Below are 22,165 nucleotides of genomic sequence, written 5' to 3'. Positions count from 1 at the left end.
TGAGGATCCTAGCAGACCTGGGGAGAGAGGGGCAGGAAGACAGAGGGAGTGCAGAAAGAAAGGAAATCCTGGGCCAGAACTTCTCTGTTACAACCTGGAGACCTAAGACAGAGTAGGCTCCTAGAAGGATATGAGGGTGACTCTAGCTGAGACTCATAGTAACAAGGTCATGGAGACTGAAGAGGACACCTTCTAACTGTTTGCAGCTCCTAGTGTAGTGAGGGGAACACCAACCATAAAACCTTGGACCCAAAATTTACCCTGCCTGCAAGATATGCAGGGACAAAAATGAAGCAAAGACTGAGAGGTTGGCTGTCTCCCAATGACTGGTCTAACCTCAGACTCACCCCATCGGACATTTCTAACCTCTGACATGATTAAGTATACTCTCCTATGCTTGTAGGCAGGAGCCTAGCATAACTGTTCTCTGAGTTGCTCCATCCAACACCTGATGGAAACATATGCAGAGACCCACAACCAAACATTGGGTGGAGCACAGGAAGCTATGGGGAAGAGCAGAGAGAAGGGTAAAAGGATCCAGACCAGACAGGAGCTCCACCAGAAGACCAAGAGAGCCAACTAACCAGGGCCCAGGGGGCTTTGTGGAGACTGAAACAACTACCAAAGACCATACATGGACTGGACCTAGGCCTTCTACACAGATGTAGCCTACAGAACTCTCAGTCCCAACATGGCTTCCCTAAATGGGGCTTGACTCTGACTTGCACCTTGCTTTTTTATCACTTTCCCCTGGCATGGGTGCCTTAACAGGCCACAGGGGAAGAGGATGCTATTTAATATGCTGGAGTGGGTACTAGAGGGCTTCTCTCCTTCTCTGAAGAGTAGAGTAGGGCAGATAAGGGAAACAGTAAGACAGAGTGGGACCTGGAAGAGAGGAGGGAGGACTGGGATGTAAAATAAATAAATTTAAATTAAAATAAAAACAACCAACAAACAAGTAACAACAAAAACAAAAATAATTGACAGATTGTAAATATTTCTTTGTCATATTCATGTTATCATTTCTGTTCATCTGAAGAATGTAGGCTACTAAATATGCATTTAAATTTGAGAAATAAATTTATAGGAAACTATTAGTACTTCTGAGATAGATTATATAACTCTGAAATAATATCTAAAAAAGTATCCATTGCTGGTGGTAATGTAAACTTGTACAACCACTTTGGAAATCAATCTGGAGCTTTCTCAGAAAATCGAGATAGTACTACCTCAAGATCCAGCATATATCCAAAATATAGGCATATATCAAAAAATATGCTCATGTATACAACAAGGACATTTGTTCAACCATATTCATAGCATCTTTATTAGTAATAGCCAGAATCTGAAAACAACCCAGGTGTCCCTCAACAGAGGAATGGATACAGAAATTATGGTACATTTACACAATGGAAAACTACTCAGCTATTAAAAACAAGAAAATCATGAACTTTGCAGGCAAATGGTGGGAACTAGAAAAGATCTTCTTGAGTGAGGTATCCCAGTAGCAGAAAGACATACATGGTATATGATCACTTATAAGTGGATATTAGAAATATTATATAGAATAAACAAACTAAAATCTGTACAACTAAAGAAACTAAGCAAGAAGGAAGACCCTGAATAAGATGCTCAATCCTCATTCAGAAAGGCAAACAGGGTAGACATCAGAAGAGGGAGAAAACAGGAATCAGGACAGGAGCCTAACACAGAAGGCCTCTGAAAGACTCCACTCAGTAGGGTATTTAAGCAGATGCTGAGACTCATAGTCAAACTTTGGGGCAGAGTACAGGGCATCTAATGAAGGTAGGAGGAAATAGAAAGACTTGGAGGGGACAGGAGCTCCACAAGGAGAGCAAAAGAACCAAAAATTCTAGGCAAAGGGGTCTTTTCTGTGACTGATACTTCAACTAAGGACCACACATAGAGATAACCTAGACCCCCTGCATGCATGTAGCCCATGGAAGCTCAGTATCTAAGTGGGTACCCTATTGAGAGAAACAGGGACTGTCTCTGACATGAACTCAGTGACTGGTTCTTTGATCACCTTCCCCTGAGTGGGAAGCTGCCTTACCAGTCTACAGAGGAAGACAATACAGCCAGTCCTGCTGAGACCTGATATGCTAGGGTCAGAGGGAAGAAGAGGATGACCTCCCCTATCAGTGGAATTAGAGAGGGGCATGGAAGGAGATGACAAAGGTAGAGTGTAGAGGGGATGAGGGAGGGGGCTATAGCTGGGATACAAAATGAACAAACTGTAATCAATAAAACTAAATTAATTAAAAAAATTAAAAACAGTCCAAATGTTTGGTCAAAACAACAACAACAAAAAAAACCTATCATCATGTAATGTGAAACTTGAACACTGTTAATGATCCAGACAGACTCAGAAAATAAGATATCTATTGTAAGAAAATAAATATGATATCTGTGCTGCAGCATTTTATCAAAAATTGAAAACACACTTTTCTTTTTACTTTTTTCTTTTTCTTTCTTTCTTTCTTTCTTTTTTTTTCTTTCTTTGTTTCTGTCTTTCTTTTTGAGGAAACATTCCAGATATGAAGAATCACAACTCCATCCTATGTCTGCCTGCTAGCCACATGGCTAGAACTTGAATATCATCTTTCCTTTTTTAATAAAATTAACCAACATTGGATACTGATTATTCTTACCATTTTGTATATTGTCTACAGGATTGTGAGAGCCCAATAGCCTTTTATTTTGTAATCTCTTTATCCCTCTATCCCATATTAACAGTATTTGGAAGATGTAGCATAATCAAACATCATTACCTTCTCTTGACTTTCACAGAGATCCTCAAGAAAACTCCTTAGATGATAGAGATAAGGGTATTCACAAGTCATGTAAACCTTTTCCTAAGTGCTATTCTGTCCTTTTTTTTATTATTTTGTCCTATTTATACTAAGGTACAGTTTTGTAGAAACATGTGTAGCTTTCTTTGGTACACACTTTTCAGGTAGCACTCCCAGCTTCCTCCTTCCTCCTTCCCTCTCTTCTACATGTTCAATCTTGACAGGCATTCAAAACTGAAATAAGTACCATTTTCCTTCTACTTTATGCGATCTGCTCTACCTGATTATTACTTTCATGGAAAAATCATTTGATTTTGATTTATGAAAATATAGCTGGCTCTTTGACCTCACCCCAACTCCTCCAAGGGAGGGACAGCCTTCCTAGGCCACAGAGGAAGAAAATGAGATAGTCCTGATGAGACCTGATAAACTAGGGTCAGATAGAAGGGGAGGAGGACCTCCCCTATCAGTGGACTTAGAGTGGAGCAGGGAGGAAATGAGGGAGGGTGGTTGGGCTTGGGAAGAAAAGAGGGAGAGGGATATGGCTGGGATACAAGTGAATGACCTGTAATTAATACAAAAAATAAAAATTTTATAAAAAATATTCTATTAAGTGGTTATACAGCTCTAAAAATCATATTTACAATTGTAGAATATTTCTATTATTTGATTAAGCAAATGAGATTAACTGCAAGATGCTTAAAATTTTGATTTTGGTGTATCCTTTAAACATGAATAATCTTTTTATGCTGAGGCTTCTTCAGTCTGATTATCATACTAATTATGTTTTATCTGTACATTTATATCTTTGAGAGGAGTGTCTTCTAGCTCCAAAAAATGAAAACTGCAGAAACATATCCCACAGGCACATGCACATTATCTTTGACATAAGAAGATAACAAAACTTTTTAGGGAATTAATTTTTTTTTTTACTGGAGATTTCTTTCCTCATATTGTCCATCCAGACTGCAGGGTTCCTTTCCTCCAATTCTCCCAGCCCCTTTCTCCAAACTCCACACTCCTCCAGATTAACTCCTGCTACGTTTTCCTTGGAAAAGGAAATAAAAGGAACAGCAGACCTCCCAGGGATAGCCACCAAACAGGGAGAACAAGATGCAAGGTGAGTGATCACAGTCCCACATATCATGGCTGGACAGGGCAACCCAGTAGGAGGAAACGGGTCACAAGCTCTTACAGGAGCTTTTCATCTTTATTCATTTATCGCGTTACATTTTTGCTTATAATTCCAGATGTTTCTCACATCAGCATGAACATTTCACTTAGTAGAATTTAGATGCCCTAATTTCAGTAGATGAATATTACTTGATTAACTGTTATGAGCTTGGTGGTTAGCTTAGCGGCAGGCTGCACATGAATTTATCTCTAAGTCCCAACAGTTTTGTGATGAATGTTTGGATAAGGATTTTACCTCAAAAATCTACCATTGTTCAGACAACAATTTATATGAAAGTATATTTATTGTTTTGTCACTCTTTGCTGCTATTTCAATCATGTTTTAATGCATGTATTTTCCTTTTATTTAAGATTTTAATTGGGGAGGTATGTTTTTGGTCTCTTTAACTGTAGCAAAATTACAAATTGCACGGGTGTTAAACACTAAAAGTCTAATCTTTGTAACACTTTTGAGTGGCTGAGAAGTTTTCAAAATGCATTCAATCATGCAATATATATACACACACACACACGCACACACATACATATATTAATTGAATTAAAATTCAATAAGGCCATGGGAAGGTGTGTGGAGACTAGTGGAGTCAAGAGATCTTCAGCCTATTTCCATTACTTCTTACCAAAATAGCAACTTGCAGATCACTCAGCATTCCAAATGCAAGTTCCTTTTTCAACCCAGAACACATTAGAGGCTTCCTTAGATGGACTAATGTAATTGCATATGAAAAGTTATCAAAACAGGATAATGAGTTTGAAATGGCTTTTCAAGCATGCATATTTTATTATGACAGTCTCATTTTAAGTTAAGTTGATTGGAGTAATTGCTTCATCTCTGTTGTTGGGGTTAATCTTGTCACTTTAAATCACTTAAGATCATCAAACTACATTATACATAAATATATCGGTAATGTATGTATATGTTACAACTTTGTGAGGTATAAACAACAATAGAATCAGTTTAGATGCAACATTCTAATACTTGTCTATAAAATATTGGGTTAAAACTAAATTATTATATATAGTTATTTCTAATGCTTATAATTATTAAGGTGTTTGATGAAAGTCTCATAACTTTGAAATACAATACTTGAGCTTACAAGTTTTTTTCATAATAATCTAAATTTTACTGGTGTCCCAAAACAAGAAAATAAAAAACTTGTAATGATATTTATTATGTTATTTTAAAATATTTTATTATATTTTATTATATCGATTATATTTTATTAAGTTTTCTGAGTAGACAGTTGGCTAGTTTAATAAGAAACTTTTAATTAGATATCTTTTCATATTTTCTAGCTCAAACACTGTAGTTGTTTATATTACTAGATTCTGCATTAATAAATTTAGTGTCCTCTTAGATTCTTATCTGTTTGAACAGAATTTCCAATATAATATAATATAATCAGTATATTATTTGTGCGTAGTATGACATATCATTTGGAGTATATCATAAGAGAGAATGCATCTAATTTAATGCTGCTCACTTCAATTAAAAAGTTCAACACTGATATATTTAATAACCTTTTATATGTATTAGATAAGATTTTATTTGTGTTTTTGAGATTGTAAAACAATTTTCCTCAAATCATAACTGGAAATTTAAACACTGAATTAAAGAAAAATAGTTGGATAATGAAGATATTGATATTGTCATTAGAAAGTTATAGCTTCAAATATATCAAAAACAAACAAAAAAAACCACCAAAAAACAACAAAAAGAAAGGAAAAAAGAAAGAAAATGGAAGCTATAGAGAGATGGTAAACTTTAAGGTTAGGACAAGTATGAAAACCCAATGTGCTCAGCTCTGAGTATCCTATTTGCGTCTTTGAGTGTTTCATTTACCTCATCAAATTAAAAATCAATAATTAATGAATGGGAAGGAGATCAGCAATTTCAGTATATCAATATAATATTATATAGTGTTCAAAATGGTACTTTTTGACATTTTTTTTAAAACAAAACAAAAAATCTATGTTTCTAAAATGGTTTGGGAATGATTGCTTTTTTAGCTGGTATCTTAAACATAGCCTGTGATTGAACCAGAGCTCTACCTAGTTCTGAACCATTGAAACTAAGAGAAAGAAGTTGGTATTGTAAGGTTCTAAAACTTAGAGTTAATTCCTGCGACTGGGGCAAAATCACAGTCTTTCAGAGCAGAGTCCAGCAGCAGCCCCCTACCCAGATTAACCTTAGAGTGTGACTAGGGGCACATAGGCCCTAAGAAAGCCCATGGAATGTGTTAACTCCCCCTCCCCCTTGCTACTGCCTAACCTGCACGTATGAGGGGGTGGTCAGGTGTCCCCCAGGTAGCCAGACCTAACCATTTGCAGTTTTGGCGCCTAAAAGCAAACCAATCATTTTAAGGTCAGCTCCCCTAGAGACCCTTTCACCCAATCCTATAATGCCAAGACCTACACTTCCCTGCTTGCGTTTTGACCCCTTAAAAACCCTGTTCCCCTAGAGTTGGGGGTCGCTTGCCCTTTTGCTCTTGTAAGGGCAGTCACCCAGCTCAAGTTTGTAATAAAGGACCCTCGTGTGTTTTACATCGGATTCAGAGCCTGTTGGTCTTTTGGGGACTCGCGATCTGGGTATTACAGTATGAAATAAATTTTCTTGTAATTAGAAAGTTAGCAATTGATAAATAAAACAGTATTGTATGAGGTAGTTTTGGAATTGTTATGCTGACAGATTTGACAGATTCATTGTCTCATTAATACAAAATTATTTGCTTATTAAGATACGCAAATATATTAAGTTGTTTATAACATAGTATACAGGGAACAAAAAGAAAACAGGAAACATTATAAACTACAAATATATATTCTATTTAATTAATGAAATGTAAATATTTTCATCAATTTGTAGCTGTACTTTGAACTGTGTATGTATTAAAATAAATGTGGGACATGTCTAAAACAATAATAAACAGCCTGGGATTTCACAAAGAAATTACCCTATACAAAATAAAATATGGCGTAATCTAAAATGAAAATAACTGGATGTGATAGCATAAGCTTATCATCCCAGAATTTGAAAGGTAGAGGTAGGGAGATAAGTAGTTCAAGGATATATTCTGCTACATACAAAGTTCTAGGATTCAGGAAAGTAATGAGGGGCAAATGGGAGGATTTGGATCACTGATAGGGAAGGGATAAATGACATCATCTCAAAATAAGGACCAAAATTCAAACAAATTAAAATAACAAAAGCCTATATACAAATCTTGTTTTGATTATTTATTATATTACTGGATCTGTGTGATAATTTAAATAAAAATTATCCCCAGTCACAGATAAAGAAAATAAGAAGACCATGTGTATAGACTTATACATACATGAAAGTTTTAAACTTTTCTTTTTCCAAAGTTTGTAATCACATTGGATTTGGACAGATATACCTTATGTTGAAGCTCTTTTGTTTTTCTTTTGTTCTTGTTCTTGTTCTGCTTCTTCTGCTTCTTCATCTCATTATTATAATCACTATTATTATTGTTTACAATATATTCACTTTGTATCCTAGAGGAAGCCCCTTCCCTCACTCATCTCCTATCAGCTCCACGCTTCCCCCTTCTTCTCACTATCCCTGTCACCTAGTCCACTAATAGGGGAAGTCCTCATCCCCTACTGTCTGACCCTAGCCTATCAGGTCCCATCAGGACTATATGGATCCTCTTCCTTTGTGGGCTGGCAAGGATGTCACACCAGGGAGAAGTGATCAGGGAGCAGGAAACCAAATTTATGTCAGAGACTGTCTCTTCTCCCATTACTACAGGATACACATGGGAATGAGCTGTCTATGGGCTACTTCTGAGCAGGGTCTAGGTCCTCATTATGCATGGTCATTAGTTGATGCATCAGTCTCTGCAGTCTCACCTGGGCCTAGCTTTTTTGGATTTGTTGGTCTCCTTGTGGGGCTCTTGTCCCCTCCAGGTCTAACTGTATTCCCCTTCTTCCATAAGACTCCTTGGGCATGTAGCCCCTTGCAGCTCAGTATCCAAATGTCTTCCCTATTAAGGGTAGCATGAGTTCTTTGACCTGAACTCAGTGGCTAGCTCTTTGATCACCTACCCCTGAGGTGGAAGCAGAGAAGGACATGACAGCCAGTCACGATGATACCTGATAGGCTAGGGACAGAGGGAAGGGACGAGGGCATACCCTATCAGATTTGGAGAGGGGCAGGGAGGAGATAAGGGAGGATGGGTAGAATTGAGAGGGAATGAGGGAAGGGGATACAGCTGGGATACAAAGTGAATAAACTGTAATTAACATAAAAATAAAAATTAAGTTAATATGAAAAATAAAAATAAAACTTACAAAAAAAAAAATCTACCTGTGCTCTGCCCAAAGTTTGGCTGAGAGTCTCTGCATCTGCTTTCTTCTTCTCCTGGCTGGTACCTTGTACAGAATATCTGTGGTAGGCTACTGTCCTGTTCCCTCTCTTCTACCTCTCATGTGTTTATCCTAGATTCCCTTCTGATTGAATAGTAAGCATCTTCCCTAGGGTGCCGTTGCCAGCCGGGCAGAGTCGAACGATTCTTGAGCTGGGAGTGAGGATTAATATTAATAAAATAAACACACAGCACACAGGAAACTTTTTAAAGGTCCAGACTCGACAGCCATGGAAAAAGGCAGGCTGCTGCAGCAAGCAGTGCCAGCAGCAAACCTCAAGTCTCTGCCTGCCTCCTCTGCCTCCAGCCTTCTTCTGCCATAACTGTCGGCCTGTCTTTTTATTGTAGAGTTTCTGAGCCAGAGTAGAAACATCTCAGAATAATAGGTTAATTTGCACAAGGAGCTAGAGGAAGAGGTGTGACCCTCACAAGCTATCCCACCTGCTGTCACAAACAAAAGAAGATGGACTTGCAAGTACTCTGCCATTAGTAAAGGCCTGCTAAAAGCCATCTCTCTACCGAAAAGCTGCCGTTTGGTGTCATGGAGTCACAGCTCCCTACACTAGGGTCCTTCTTGTTGTTTAGCTTCTATAGGTCTGTAGATTTTACTATATTTATCCTATATTATATGGCTACTTTCCAGGTATAAGTGAGCATATACATGTGTGTCTTTCTGCTTCTGTGTTATCTCATTTAGGATGATGTTTTTCTAGATATTTTTCCACCTGCATGAAAATTTCATGATTTCCTTGTTTTTAATAGTGGAATAATATTTAAATCTGGAAATGTATTACATTTTCTGTAGCTATTCTTCAGTTGAGGGACATCTAGGTTGTTTCCAGATTCTGACTATTAAAACTAACGCTGGTATGAACATAGTTGAGCAAAGTCCTTGTTGTATGGTAGAGTATCTTTCAGATACCCAGGAACGGTGTAGCTGGGTCTTGAGATTTAACTATTCCCAATTTTCTAAGAAAGTGCCAGATTCATTTCCAAAGTGATTGCTCAAGTTTGCATTCCCACCAGCAATGGAGGAGGGTTCTCCTTTCTCCACATCCTCTCCAGCATGTGTTGTCACTTGAGTTTTTGATCTTAGCCATTCTGACAGGTGTGAGATGGAATCTCAGTTGTTTTGGTTTTCATTTCTCTGATGACTAAGGACTTTGGGCATTTCTTTAAGCATTTTTCCAGCATTTGATATGCGTCTATTAAGATTTCTCTGTTTAGCTTTGTACCCGATTTTTTTATTTTAATTTATTACAATTTATTCAGTTTGTATGCCAGCTGTGGCAACCTCCCTAATATCCTCGCAATCCTCCCCTCCCTCCTTTATCTCCCCCTATGCCTCTCCCTTAGTCCACTGATAGGGAGGTCCTCCTTCCCTTCCATCTAACACTAACCGAATTGGTCTCCTCAGGACTGGCTGCATTGTCTTCCTCTGTAAATGGCAATACTGCATCACCCCACCTCCCAGGGGGAGATGATCAGAGAGCCTGCCACTGAGTTCATGTCAGAGACAGACCCCGTTCCTCTTATTAGGGACCCTTCTTGGAGACTGAGTCTATGGGCTACATTTGAGCTGGAGTTCTAGGTCATCTCCATGCATTGTCCTTGGTTGGGGTATCATTTTCTTCAGGGCCGCCGGGCTCAGTTTTTATTGCTGTTGGTCTCATTTTGGAGCAGGACAAGAAGGGAACAGGACAGGAGTCTACCACAGACAGCCTCTGAAAGACTCTACTCTTTGATGCATTGAAACAGAGGATGAGATTCATAGCCAAATTTTGGGCAGAGTGCAGGGAATCTTAGGAAAGACATAAGAGACAGAAAGACCTGGAGGGAACAAGGGTTCCAAAATGAGACCAACAGAGCCATTAAAACTTTACCTTGTTTGTAATTGGATTATTTGGTTTGTTTACTTTTAATGTCTTGAATTCTTTATATATTCTGGATATTAGTGCTCTGTCAGATAGAGGATTGGTGAAGATATTTTCCCAGTCTGTAGGCTGTCATTTTGTTGTGTTGACAGTGTCCTTTGCTTTACAGAAGCTTTTCAGTTTCATGAGATAACATTTCTTAATTGTTATTCTTAGAGTCTGAGCTCTTGGTGTTCTGTCCAGGAAATTGTCTCCTGTGCCAATGAGTTCAAGTAGTGTATTTGGTTTTATGTTCACGTCTTTGATCTACTTGAACTTTAATTTTTGCAAGGTTGTCACCGGCCAGCAGTGATACCTGAATACCACCTGAGAGAGGGCTGGGAGACAGAGAAAGAGAAAGAGAGAGAGAGAGAGAGGGCAACACAGAGAAGGACACCAAGTCTACATGCTGATCCAGGTGTCGATTTAATGGACGTCAGGTTAACACGTAAGTAGGCAAAAAAAAGTACAAGCAGTTTCTCACATAAGAGCTTTACTTGGTCAAAACATAGGAGAGCTCACTCAAGGTTACACAGAGCCTGCTGTCTGGCTACTATGGTTGCACAGAGTTTCTCAGAGTCAGAGCAGTCCACTGTAGGACCACCAAGGTCAGTTTATGAGAAACTGGACTTTGGAAAATAGCCAAAGCCAAGAGGCCGAATTCCACTGCTCAGATGCCATTAACTCCAAATTTGCCATTAACTCCAAAAAGGCTGCCACACCGGGTGACACACATGGATCTAATTGCATTTTCTACAAGTGGACACGTAGGTAGACCAGCACCATTTGTTGAAGATGCTGTCATTTCTCCATTCTTTGGCTTTGGTTTCTTTGTCAAAATTCAGATTTATGCAGGTGTGCTGATTCTTTGCTAGGTGTTGGATTCAATTCCATTGATCTACCAGTCTATTCCTACACCGGTACCATGTCATTTTTAATACATTTCTCTAAAGTTCAGCTTGAGATTAGAGAAGTTCTTTTATTGTACAAGATATATGAAATTCAACAAAGACGAAGTAAATAAAAATTTAAAAAATTAAAAAAAAATTCCTGACACACACACACACAAAGAAAAAAAAAACAAAGGAAGCAAACTAAAATCATTCAAATACTAATATTTGCTCAAGAAAGATAAAATTGGTGCTATGTACTGGGTTTATTTTTTGAATTTATGTTCTTTTATTTTTTATTTTTTGCTATGTTTAATTGCAAAAATTCCAAGAGTCACCGATATAAAAGAAGAATGTGCCCCTAACTAAATTTTTTAATATTATTATTATTTTAATTTTTATAATTAGCTACATTTTATTAATTCTGTATTCCAGCTGTATCCCCCTCCCTCATTCCCTTCCAATCCCACCCTCCCTCCCTCAGCTCCTCCCTGCCCCTTTCCAAGTCCACTGATTGGGGAAGACCTCCTCCCCTTTCATCTGAACCTAGCTTATCAGGTATCTTCAGGACTGGCTATAAAGTCCTCCTCTGTGGCCTAGCAGGACTGCTCCTCCCTTGGTGGTAGGGAGGTCAAAGAGCCTGCCATTGAGTTCTTGTCAGAAATAGTCCCTGTTCTCCTTACTATGGGAAACCAATTGTTTACTGAGCTACCACAGGCTTCATCCGAGCAGCGGTTCTAGGTTATATTCATTCCTGGTCCTTGGTGGAGTATCAGTCTCAGAAAAGACCCCTGTGCCCAGATATATTTGGTCCTTGTGGAGCTTCTATCCTTTCCACATCATACTCACTCCCCCTTCTTTCATATGATTCCCTGCACTCTGCCCAAGGTTTGGTTATGAGTCTTAGTATCTGCTTTGATACACTGCTAGGTAGAGTCTTTCAGAGGCCCTCTGTGGTAGGCTCCTGTCCTATTACTTGTTTTCTCCTATGTCCAAAGCACATCCCATTTGTCTTTCTAAGTGAGGATTGATCATCTTACCCTGTGTCTCCTTTCTTCTTTATCTTCTTTAGGTGTATAGATTTCATTATGTTCATCATATCTTATAGGTCTATAAAAGTGAGTATATACCATAGGTGTTTTCTCCTTCTGGGATACCTCACTCAGAATGATCTTTTCAAGATCCTACCATTTGCCTGCAAATTTCATGATTTCCTCATTTTTGATTGCTGAGTACTATTCCATTGTGTAAAAATACCACAATTTCTGTATCCATTCCTCTGTTGAGGGACATCTGGGTTGTTTCCACGTTCTGGCTATTACAAAGTACTAAAGAAGTTAAAAAACAATAAATCAAGTAATCCAATTAAAAAATGGGGTACGGAGCTAAACAGAGAATTCTCTGTAGAGGAATATAGAATGGCAGAGAAACAGTTAAAGAGATGCTCAACATCCTTAGCCATCAGGGAGATGAAAATCAAAACGACCCTGAGATTTCACTTTACACCCATCAGAATGGCTAAAATAAAAAACTCAAATGACAACACATGCTGGAGGGGTTGTGGAGAAAGGGGAACCCTCCTCCATTGATGGTGGGAATGTAAACTGGTACAACCACTTTGGAACTCACTCTGGCGCTTTCTCAGACAATTAGGAATAGCGCTTCCTCAAGACCCAGCTATACCAGCTGTACCACTCCTAGGCATATACCCCAAATTGCTCAAGTACGCAACAAGGACATTTGCTCAACCATGTTTTTAGCACCTTTATATGTAATAGCCAGAACCTGGTGTGTGTGTGTGTGTGTGTGTGTGTGTGTGTGTGTGTGTGTGCTTTAAGCTATTTTTACTCTAGGTAAAATCAATTCAATTAACTGGCCAGTTCAAAGTTTGAGTGGTCTCATCAACAAACTTCACTTTGCTCGTGTTCAGAATGGACAACTCTAACAAAGAGGTGCTACGTGTACTGTGGACTTTGAAGATGAGAACTTAATAAGGACGGATGATCCGTGCAATTAAGACTAAACACAAAACTTTGACATATGTTTAACATTTGTAAGCAATTTTAATATTAAAAATCTTACTATTTAAAATTGACACATACACTTATTGAAATTTCATATTTCTATAAGATAAATACAAAAAAATTCAAATAAAATAATTTACATAAATGTACTACAGTAACTTTATTTTCTATATTATGAAGGAAATAGCCTGACCTTATTTACAATCTCAGGAAAAATTCAGGAAATATACGACATTCAAAAAGTACAACTGATTTAGTTAGGTTTAAGTTTTCCTTAAATATGTTTATCTTCTTTTTCTTGATAGTCAAAATTCAACATCAATTATTCCCACTAAGCCTCCACTGCACTTTGTCTAGCACTAAGCACTGTAAAAACCTTAGTTTAAGTAGTGTATTTTAAAATGTATTTTTCCTAAGTAGACATAATGATACATTTCTAAACCTTACCTCTGGGTTACACTCATCCGTAAAAATGACTAAATAGTCTCACTGTGAAATTGATTACTTAGTCAATGAGGCAGAGCCTAATCTTTAATATATTATTTAAAGATAGTTCCTTGTCCTTACGGAAGTTAGCTGGATTGCATACAGTTATTATCTGCCTCCCTTCATTCCAGTGCTCAAATCAGTGTACCACATTTGGTTGAATTAAAATATTTATGCCAATAATGAAATAATTTTTTTTGTATTTTTTCTGAGAAGCTTCAGTAATTAAAATAATATAGTTATATTAGGCAAAAGATTTACAAACATCTATTCATGTTGCATGGATTGTAGTTTATTATTCTATGAAATGCCCAAAAGTATTTTATATGTAAATGTACATTTATCTATAGAATATACATTTTAAAATTGAATGTACAAGACACAATTTAGACCCATTATTACACATTTAAGAAGACAGAGAAGTCCAATTCTCACATTTACACCATTTCAAAAATAAAGCCTAATCTTGTATCTAAATTGCCATTTTATAACTGTCACATCAGATCTGATTTTTCATGCTTCTGAAGAATTAGGAGGAGTTTTTTTCCTGCCTCTTAAGGACAATTATTACTTCTCTCCCTGCACTGTACAAAGTAATTCACATATTTTATCAAGGGATTGTGTGAAATTTCATCAGACTGTGAGAAAGTCATGGCAAGACTAAGAAAACTGACATAATTTTGGACAATAAATGCAACCTACAATAAAAATCAGTGACAATTCTTTATTTTTTCCCTAAAAAAAATAAAATAAAATGTTAATAGTTCAGTAGAGAGGCTTGGATTACTGGAATATTTGTATATCATTGACTTGTATTTCACCAATGAAGAAATAAAGTGTCTATTTTTATCTTAAATTACTCTAAGCTCATTTAGATCTAGGTGACATAATTAATGGGATTCTTAATAGAAACTGGGCAGTGGTCAGATGCTCTAATCCCAGCTCCATGGGATCTGAAGTACAAGAAATAAAAGTTGGAAAACAGCAGTGGGTTACACTGGCTCCATCTTAACAGAATAACAATGTTTCTCTAGAATAATAGAATGCTAATGGTGACAGAAACCAGCCACGAACTGTTTAATTCTAAACTGTGATTTTAAGAAAGATAATTAACTGTTACAGTTTGAAACTGATAAAACACTACTGTCCTTAATTGGGATTTTTTTCAGTGTGTGTGTGTGTGTGTGTGTGTGTGTGTGTGTGTGTGTGTTTAATATTCTATTCCTAGTGTCAAATCACCACAACTCTGATGGCTTAAAAGTAAACCAGTATATTATCTTAAAAGTTCTGCTTCTGGAAATTCAGGTGGTCTCATGCAATACATAATTCATTTATTATAAGCTTAGCTCAAATGCTTGTCAGGCTGATTTGTCATTTTTAGTTCCTGTGGAATAGTTAGTTATCTCCGAGGCTCAGTGAGGTTGGTGGCACAGTACAATTCCTGATCAGTTGTAGGACCACAGTCAGGCTCTTTGTTGGCACACTGCTTTGTTTTTCACAAGCTTCTCTCTTTTTCACAAGTTTCCTCCACTTTCAGCTGATAAACTTGCTCATGGTCCATCCTTCAGCTTCATAAATCTCCTCTATGTCTTCTGTCATTAGTGACGGAATGTTCTACTTCAAAACACTCATATGATTGCATTATCTCCACCTGATTAGCTTCTCTACTTTATGATCAGCTGTATAGTCATCTCACATACACATATGCAAAAAATCTCTATCTTTATCTAGAATAACATTATTGCAACAAGAAGACCTGAAGGTGAAGGTCCCAGCACACATCTTCAAATTTTCTTAGTATGCAGAAGTATTTTTCACATTCATTTCATGTGCTTATTCAATTAGCTGAAGAATTATAAAAATTTACCTTTACACGTTTTCTTCGAAAAGTTATCACATTTCCACTTCTCTGGAGGAATTTGTCCATTTGCTTTTCAATTATATAGATGACATTTTCTGAATTATTATTAATAATTTTATATGCAGTAGAGAGGGTCATTTTTCAATTTTAATGTATTAGAAAATAAATCGGTCAATTGTTAGGTGAAGATGACACCTTTTCAATATAATTTTTTATTTACTACAATTTATTCATTTTGTATCCCAGCTGTAGCTCCACTCTCATTCCTTCCCAATCCTGCCCTCCCTTTCTCCCTCCCTCATCTCCTCCCATGCCCTCTCCCCAGTCCACTGATAGTGAAGAACCTCCTTTCCTTCCATTTGACCTCTGTGCCCTGAGGGGGAGATGATCAAAGAGCCAGCCACTGAGTTCATGTCAGAGACAGCCCCTGTTCCCCTTATTAGGGACATCTTTTAAGGCACAGAATATTCTATAAATACTTTCTCACAAAATTAAAAGACCTTTCAGAATATTTTCAAACAACAACCATTGTTTAAAAAGAGCCAAAGACGGCTCAGTCTTTGTGGGGTTCCCTTGTTAGGGAACCAAGGGCAGTCACTGGCAATAAAATGATTAATAATAATAGTAATAATAATAAAAGGAAAAAAAGAAAAGAGATAAACTTCTAAGCCTGAACTTCAAAGAAAAGATGTGCATTAGAGCATTGTACCAGTACTAAATGTCCTTGGTTCGATTTGGTAGTTAATATCTGTATTCCCATAGTCTAAAAAGCATAGGAAAATCAACCACTAAAAAGATTTACATAATTTTCAAGGTGATTCCATGGGTAAGGTGCTTGCTGCCAAGCCTGATTACCTGAATTTGATCACAGTGAACAACATGGTTGAAGGCAACGAAAGACTCACAAAGTTGTACTCTGACCTCAAAATATGTCCCAAGGCAAGCATGTACCTGCACACACATACAGAGTCAAAATACACACTTACAAATATTTAAATATATTACAAAAATCTCCACTCCTGGCAGTCTAAATGACAGTTATAGATACCAAAATAAGATTTTAATAAAGAGAACAAGAAAATTAAACATATTTTAAAATATTTTTATTTCAATTTATTCACGTTGTAACCCAGCTTTGTATCTTCTCCTAACCCCACCCTCCCTCTCTCATTTCCTCCCTGCCCCTAGCCAAGTCCACCAAGAGGGGAGGTCCTCCTCCTCTTCCATCTGGCCCTATCCCATCAGGTTTCATCAGGACTGGCTGCATTGTCTTCCTCTTGGGCTAGCAAGGCTGCACCCCCCAGGTAGAGGTGATCAGAGAACCAACCACTGAGTTCATGCCAGAGACAGCCCCTCCCCCCTTACTAGGGAACCCACTGTGAGACTGAGTCAATGGGCACATCTGAGCAGGGTTTTTGGTCTTCTCTATTTATGATCCTTGGTTGGGGTATCAGTCTCTGAAGGCCTCTGAAAGACTACTTATCAAGGTATTGAAGCAGAGGCTGAGACTCATAGCCAAAATGGGCAGAGTGCAGGGAACCTTATGAAAGAAGGGGGAGATAGAATGACCCGGAAGGAACAAGAGCTCCACAGGGAGACCAACAAAGCCAAAAATTCTGGACCCAGGGATTCTGAAGAGACTGACGCACCAACTAAAAGTTATATACATATATATATATATATATATATATATATATATATATATATATTTAAAAAGTGTGTATAAGCAGGGTACTAGAACACAAATTAATAACAAAGATACAAAGGGGGAAAAAAGAGATAAAATTCAAAACCCTTAAGTTAGTTATGTAAATGGCAGAGTGATTTCCTTAGCATATGTAAGTCCTGGGCTCAGCCCACAATACCATCAAAAATTCTTGATCAACTAACAGAAGAAATAATTTGACATTTAACATCTCTTAATATTATTATTTAGAATCTTATACGACTAATTTTATAGTCTATAATAATTAAAAAGCATTAATTTGGCCTGTGAAGCATTAGTTTTTGCTTTAGTCATATAAGAAAAATTACATTTCCTATGCTAAAGAAATAAATGATAAACCAAACAAAGAAAAAGTTTCTGCAATCATTTCTAATGTTGCCACTGTGACTGCAGTCAGTACATTTCTTCACGGTTCTATTTCCAGATGTCATCTACAGTTCCTGTTCTAGAGCTGTTTATTTAACAAGCCAATAAATTAATGACTATTTTACTTCAGTTCTTTCTCATGCTAAGCCACTTATACCCCTGTATCACTCTATTATTCTTTAGACATGTGGTTACTTGTAACTGAAATTGATATCTGGTCTCTTATTTTCAACAAAACAAGAGGCTCTGATAGTTCTTTACTAGACATTCAGGCTAAGTGCAAATATCAGATACCGAATCCAGTCATCTGCGTGCATTCTTCTCTATTCCACTCCTCAAAGTGTAAATCCCACTGAGTGAAGGGTGGACTGCTATCTATGTGATATAATCAGGGGCATGAATGACTGTAGATTCCAGGCAGTGTCACTGAGGAAATTCAGCTCAGTTACATGGTGAGCTTTACACTTCATTTTATCTATACAGCTCCTTTCCTGTGGAGTTTTTGTATTAGTCCCCTCATTCTCAACATTTTGAGACCCAACATTCTCAAAAAATATAAAAAAAATAAAATTTCAAAAGCACCAAATCTTCATCTGAATGCTACACTAAATACTCATTTGCCAATCTCAATGAGGTTATCCAAACTCAGATTTACGATTCCGTTCACTACCTCATTGGTTTTCTACACTTACTCTCTTTAAGCATTTACTTTTACTATGTCACTAAATGGTTCATAAATGTAACCCCCATAAACCTTTGAATTGTTCAATCAAATGGATACATTTTAATTCTTGTCTATTCTATGTGAAGCATTATATAACTTTGCCACTACTTTCTGGCTTGGATTCTTTTTATCGACGACTTTAAGACTTTGGAGGTGTTCTATTTTTCATTATATTCTTTTTGAAATGTCTTTACATAACCTATTTGTAAGTATACAGTTTGCTTGTTTACCTATCCCCGCTCACATCAAGTGTTTATGCTACCCTGCTACTCTTCGATATGTGGTTTTAAAGGACCTACAGTTTAATCAATATATCTAATATATTACTCCACGACTGACGATTTGTTTGTCAGGATCATATGTTAATAAATAATTTATTTTAAGATTTTATTTTAATACTGTACAAAAAAATGGACAATGCAGGATCTGGGCACTGGACACAATATAGTTTAAGGCAAAGGTTTTTTTGTTTTGTTTTGTTTTGTTTTTTTCTAAATTTAGTTTCTGGTTTAGTGTGACATCCAGTACTCCATACTGTGGAAGTCAACTAAGAAACCATGAAGAGGATCATACATTTTATTCTGGATAATTTTTGCATTAGGTTGAAGACAAATGACTTAAAGAATCCAGCAGAAATTTAAGGATCTCAGAAATGCCTTACTGTATATGCATTTTGATTTTGTAATTAGAGTTATTTCCTATACTTTTTTGAGATTTAAAGTTTTATTTTAACATAAGTGAATGTAACAAATTTTACTTTGGAAAGAGTAGAACACTTGAAATCCCAATCTCTCCTGCTGTCCTGGAAGTGTCTAATTGCTACATTTTTAACGCAAATTAATTTTCTCATATGCTCAATTTAAGTATCATCCAATTTTCCTCTCTGTGGCCTTTTGCTTAAGGAGTAATTACATTGCTGACTTTTTAAATTAAAACATTGCTCTCTAATTTAGAAAGCATTAAGCTTGCCATTGATTTTAGATCCTGAAAAAATTTTGAGAGATAAAATTTGATATGTGTTTTAATATTCTGTGAACCCAATATTTATTAGTAGATCATTTGAATCTATATTCGTATAAAAGGATAATTTTGTTAATCAATTGCATTATTAAAAAAGAAGACCTGAATATTTCTAATATTTTTTAGGTGTGACCAATTTTAATGAAGCTGAATTTAACCTACTAGCTTTAATTTACTGATTGAAGTAGAGATTTGATATTTTAGCAATTGTAGGGATGATGGGGGAAAATTGTTACAATACCATATATTTATAAATTGTTATTCCATAAATATTAGTTATTTTACATAGATATGAAAAGCACGTTGTTGAGGGAAATATTTATTTTCTCTTAAAACGTAAGAAGTTTTTAGCTCACGTGGACAAGAAGATTGACAGAGCAACTCAACTGATGGCAGGCACAAGAACAATATAGAGATATCAGGGACTGCTTAATTTAACCTGCTTCTACCAGGTAGGTTTCAGCGATATGTCCCAAACTTATATATCTTTCCAAACTTACACCACCAGCTGGGGAATACAGATTCAGCACATGCAGAGGAATGTTTCATATTTAAACCAAGAGACATTTAAAACTTCTTAAAAACTTTTCATATTTACTTTGGGAACTGTGAGCCAGTTACCCAAACCATGAATGATTTCTATGCTGCAGAGAGGTGCTGCTCACCAAAATGACAGGGAGGGATCACACAGGTCAACCTAGAGGAAAGATGAACCCTCAAAGAGCAGTCCATAATCTTAGCACATAGAGGAGTCTCAAAATCCTCTAAATGAAAACAAAACCAAGGTTGAACTTGGCATTTCAATGAAGGAATATCAGCACAAATCCTTCAGCCCTAGGTACTCAAACCTAAGGTGGGTCTTATTACCATTCACCGCATTTCTTGCTAGAATATGATGGAATGGTTATCAGTGCCTTCATGGTTGTCATATATTCTTGACTCTGATTTGTGTGTTTCCTTATGCTTTCTATGAGCTCAGCAAGTATGTTTTAAATAAACAACAGGAAAAGATAAGACATACATGATTAACATTTATTCATTTTAGAGTAGAAAATGGACTTTAAAATCAAGTATGTTATATTCATGTAATATCATGTCTATATGTATCTACCTATATTTGTCAGTTATTTATATAAACTTTCATTCAAATATTAATCTTATTTGTTATATGTAACACATCGTAGGTATTACACATCAGAGTATATCAAGTTTACTTAACATGTAATTTATGCATTCTCAAAAGTTATTTAGAATTGCACATTCTTAGATATGTAATTAGGATGAAATAGCTCATCTCAATTTGAGCTCTTCCATAAATGTATTGCATGTTCAAAGTTTCATCCTCTTAGTCTTTATTTAATTCAACAACATACGCTTGGTTTTCCTAGAGTAATGTTTGACAATTTAAATTTCTTTCACTATTAAGGAGTCTGATGTATTTTATGTAGAGCTGGGGGCTGTGTTTCTGACTACTATAGAAGATGATAGGTGGTAATACTTATTTTCAAAGCTTTAATTTTCTCCTTTAATTTGAGTTTTTTTTTCCAGCTAATGTTCCTATTTTGCAGCTTCAGGCATAAACCAGTGGGTGGAATTTAATGATGAAAGCAGCAGATGTTAGAAATGCAAATACATCAGCTGCAACAAACTCTTTGCAGCTATGGGAGTAAAGGGGGAAAGTCATGTCCTTTCTTATTCCCCAATTACTGCTTCCTTTCAATAGAAGTCAAATAAATTCACTCCTCATTGACTAATTTTGGAAATTATGATGACTGAAAACAAGACAAAAAAAAGTGAAGAAAAAACACTGAGTGAATCACTCACAAATCTCCATTTAGATAAACTTTGTATTTCTTTGTTTGGGTAGAAGTAATATTTTTCAGTAATTGCTACATGGAAGGGGAGGAAGACCTCCTCTATCTGTGGACTTGGAGAGGGGGATAGGAGGAGATGAGGGAGGGAGGGTGGGATTGAAAGGGGATAAGGGAGAGGGTTACATCTGTGATACAAAGTGAATAAACAGCAATTAATATAAAAATAAAATTTTACAAATAAAGCTGCTGGAAACAGGGTTGAGCAAATATCCTTGTTGTGTACTTGAGCATCTTTTGGATATATGCCTAGCAGTGGTATAGCTGGGTCTTGAGGTAGCACTATTCCTATTTGTCTGAGAAAGTGCCAGAGTGATTTCCAAAGTGGTTGTACAAGTTTACATTCCCACCAACAATGGAGGAGGGCTCCTCTTTCTCCACATTCTTTCCAGTATGTGTCACTTGAGTCTTTTAACTTAGCCATTCTAATGGGTGTAAGGTAAAATCTACAGGTTGTTTTGATTTGAATATCCCTGATGACCAAGGATGTTGAACATTTCTTTAAGGGTTTCTCTGCCATTCAATGTTTCTCTATTGAGAATGATCTGTTTAGCTCTGTACTCCATTTTGTAATTGGGTTACTTGATTTGTTGCAGTTTAACAACCCAGATGTCCCTCAATTGAGGAATGGATACAGAATTCATGATACATTTACACAATGGAATACAACTCAGCAATTAAAAACAAAGAAATCATGAAATTTGCAGGCAAATGGGGATCTTGAAAAGATCATCCTGAGTGAGGTATCCCAGAAGCAGAAAGACACACATGGTTTATACTCACTTATAAGTGGATATTAGACCTATGAGATAGGACAAACATACTAAAATCTGTACACCTAAAGAAGATAAGCAAGAAGGAGGACTCTGGATCAGATGTTCAATCCTCA

Source organism: Psammomys obesus, unplaced genomic scaffold (genome assembly GCF_907164565.1).
Source record: "Psammomys obesus unplaced genomic scaffold, mPsaObe1.curated_primary_1811, whole genome shotgun sequence".
Lineage (NCBI taxonomy): Eukaryota > Metazoa > Chordata > Mammalia > Rodentia > Muridae > Psammomys > Psammomys obesus.
The sequence above is the reverse complement of the archived record's forward strand: the minus strand, read 5'-3'. Positions refer to the sequence as shown.